Below are 3,759 nucleotides of genomic sequence, written 5' to 3' on the forward strand. Positions count from 1 at the left end.
CCTACAGAAATGCAATGGAAATTGTTCACAATTTGAACCCTGCAACACAGAGCACCCTGGGCTGGCTTTGGAGCCCCTCCTCCAGGGGGATCTCTGGGCCTTTTCCTCCCCGCTGCCTTCCTGCGCCGTGGAGCCCTTCAAAACAGCCTCTCCCACCAGGGTCTCACAGGGGGACTTGTCCTCCGGGCTCTCCATCCTCAGCTTGGGGTCTGGGGCAGGAAGCAAGAAGGACAGGGAGGGGATTTGCCTCCGGCCCACGGGGAAGGCCAAGGACATCCCCCCAACTCCGGCCCCGGCAGGACGGCGGCGGCAGCGGGGTTGTCCTGCAGCCGGGGCCATGCTTGGCTGCCAGAGCCAGCACAACACCGGCCCAAAGGGCCACTGACTTCCTCCTCACCTGCCTGGGGGGCCTGAGGCATCTTCCTCTTCCTCGCAGCCTCCTCCTCCATCCGCCCAAGCTTTGGGAAGGAGAAATCCTGATGGGGGGGGGAAAACAAGGGCTGAGCGTGTTGGCTTGGGGGTTCCTCCTGCCCAAGTCCATCTCTAGAACTCATCGGGCATCCTGTGACCATAAAAACCTCCAAAACACCAAGAGTCAGCCCAGAAAAACCCAAACAACCAAGATTCAGTTAAAAACCCCTCAGAAATAGCAAGAAGTCCACCACCCTCCAAAAGTTGAAATTCAGCCAAAAAATACTCCAAAATATGAGGATTAACCCAAAAAATCTCTCCCAGAAGTTCCCCCTCTCTGGTGTCTCCCCTCTGGGGTTCAGAGGGTCTCCCCTCTCTGCGATGCTGGGGGTCCCACTTAGGGATGCTGGGAGTCCCAAGGGTCCCTTCTCCTCTGACTCTCGCCTTCAGGGTGCTGCGTTCCCAGACATTCCCCCTCTCCAGGTTCTCCACTCTGTTGTCCCAGGGATCCCAGGGGTCCCCACTGTCCAGGCTTCCCCTTCTCCATGCCCCCTGTTTCAGGCTCCCGGGGGTCCCAGGGCTCCTCCCTCTCCGTGCGCCCCCCTCCAGTCTGCCGGGGGTCCCCCAGCTCCGGCATTGCCCTGCTCCACCCTTCACACCCGGCAGCTCCCGGGCTCCACACCCACCCCCGGCACTCCCGGGGGGGCCCCAAAACCGCTGTGTCCCCCCCGCCGGCACCGGGCTGACAATGGAGCCGGTGGGGCCTGACCCAGCAACACCAACCCCCACCATGGGGGGGGACCCGCATCCCCCCGCCCACCGTTGGGGCTCTGCCGCCAACCCAGCCTGGCACCCCCAAAAAACACCTCCTGCCCACCCCCAAGAGCCCCCAAGGGCACAGCCCTGCACAAGGGCCGGCTGTGCCCAAGGCAACCAAACAGCCCCACAGGTGGGGGGACACCAGAGGCTGCCCCAGGGCAACGAGAGCAGGGAGCGGATCAGGCCCCCTGACATGTTGGCAGGCTCTGGGTTCAGCCTGACCAGGGGCAATTTGGCACCAACAGCACGGCCCCGACTGCTGGCTCAGCACAAGGGCCCCGAGCTCCCCCCTCTCCAGGCTCTCGGGGCTCTCGCAGCTCCCCCCTTTCTCCAGCCTCCCCCACCCTTCAGGGATCAAGGCATGGGGACACAGAGGGACCCCCTCGGCAACCCCGCTCCTGCTCTCCCCCCTACTCCTAGCCCCCCTCTCCCACCCCTTTCCCAGGCCGTTTCCCAGTGTGGATTTGCTGGTGTCAGATGAGGTTGGAGCTCTGGCTGAAGCTCTTTCCGCATTCCCCGCACGAATAGGGCCGTTCCCCAGTGTGGATGTGCTGGTGCCAGATCAGGTTGGAGCTGTTTCTGAAGCTCTTCTCACATTCCCCACATGTGTAGGGCCGTTCCCCAGTGTGGATGTGCTGGTGTCGCATCAGGTTGGAGCTGCTCCTGAAGCTCTTCCCACATTCCCCACACGTGTAGAGCCATTCCCCAGTGTGGATGTGCCAGTGGCTGAGGATTTTGGTGCTCTTCCTGAAGCTCTTCCCACATTCCAAGCACTTGAACGGCTTCTCCCTGCTGGGAGGCTGCTCAGGGACCACCAGCTCAGAGCTCTGCCTCAAGCTCTGGCCACCTTCCCGGCACAGGCTGGGTCTTTCCTCCTCAGAGCACCCTGGGCTGGCTTTGGAGCCCCTCCCGCGGGGGGATCTCTGGCCCTTTTCCTCCCTGCTGCCTTCCTGCGCCATGGAGCCCTTCAAAACAGCCTCTCCCACCAGGCTGTACCGGGGGGATTTGTCCTCCGGGCTCTCCGTCCTCAGCTCGGGGCCTGGGGCAGGAAGCAAGAAGGACAGGGAGGGGATTTGCCTCCGGCCCACAGGGAAGGCCAAGGACATCCCCCCAACTCCGGCCCCGGCAGGATGGCGGCGGCAGCGGGGTTGTCCTGCAGCCGGGGCCATGCTCGGCTGCCAGAGCCAGCACAACACCGGCCCAAAGGGCCACTGACTTCCTCCTCACCTGCCTGGGGGGCCCAAGGCATCTTCCTCTTCCTCGCAGCCTTCTCCTCCATCCGCCCAAGCTTTGGGAAGGACAAATCCTGATGGGGGGGAAAACAAGGGCTGTGCGTGTTGGCTTGGGAGTTCCTCCTGCCCAAGTCCATCTCTAGAACTCACCGGGCATCCTGTGACCATAAAAACCTCCAAAACACCAAGAGTCAGCCCAGAAAAACCTAAACCACCGAGATTCAGGCAAAAAAGCCTCAGAAATAGCAAGAAGACCCTTAGCCCCCAAAACTGCAAAATGTTGAATTTCAGCTAAAAATATGAAGCTTAGCCCAAAAAATCTCTCCCAGAAATTACCCATCTTTCATATCTCCCCTCTTGGTGTCAGAAGGTCTCTCCTGTCTGGGATGCTGGGGGTCCCACTTAGGGATGTTGGGAGTGTTGGGGGTCCCAAGGGTCCCCTTCTCCTCTGACTCTCGCCTTACGGGTGCCACATTCCCAGACATGCCTCCTCTCCACATTCTCCACTTTGTTGTCCCGGGGATCCCAGAGGTCCCCACTGTCCAGGCTTCCCCTTGTCCGCTCCCCCATTTCAGGCTCCTGGGTTGCTTCTCTGGCCCCTTTCCCATCGTGGCCGCTCTGCTCACCCGACAGTGGCAGGAAGGGCAGGGATGGGGAGGAGCAGCAGCAGCAACAGCAGAAGAACAATCACCCCCCATCCCATGGGTGCCCGGGAAGGGGGAACTTGCCCCAAATATCCTGGGGGGAATGCAGGGGGATCGTGACATACTTGGGCTGCCAGCACAGATTTCCCTGCAAAGTCTGTGGTGAGTCAAGCTCTGGAGACCAAGCCCTCTTGTCCTACTGCTGCTTCCTGGCACAAGAGCCCGCCCCTCACCTGGCTACAACCTCCTGGCAGGGACTTGCAGACAGCGAGGAGGTCTCCCCTGAGCCTCCTCTTCTCCAGCCTCAACAATCCCAGCTCCCTCAGCCTCTCCTCACACCACTTGTGCTCCAGAGCCCTCCTGCCTTCCAGCACATCAACACACCCCCAGCTTGGTGTCAGCTGAACATTTGCTGATGAAATGCCTGGTTCTGCAGCAGCTGCGGATGCTCAAGGGGCAGCAGGACCAACTCAGGGGCCTGGGGGGGCCTGGGGGGCTTTGGGGTGCGGGAGGGTCCTGGGGGAGCTGGGGAGGGGCTTTGGGGATTGAGGAGTACAAACCAGTACAGACCAGTACAGACCAGCACCTCCTCACTGCTCCCCGGATCTCTCCTGGAGCTGGGCCACGTTGTCCTGGGACACCTGAGCCCCCCC

This window comes from Neopelma chrysocephalum, unplaced genomic scaffold (genome assembly GCF_003984885.1).
Source record: "Neopelma chrysocephalum unplaced genomic scaffold, ASM398488v2 Primary Assembly neopelma1_96501, whole genome shotgun sequence".
Classification (NCBI taxonomy): Eukaryota; Metazoa; Chordata; class Aves; order Passeriformes; family Pipridae; genus Neopelma; species Neopelma chrysocephalum.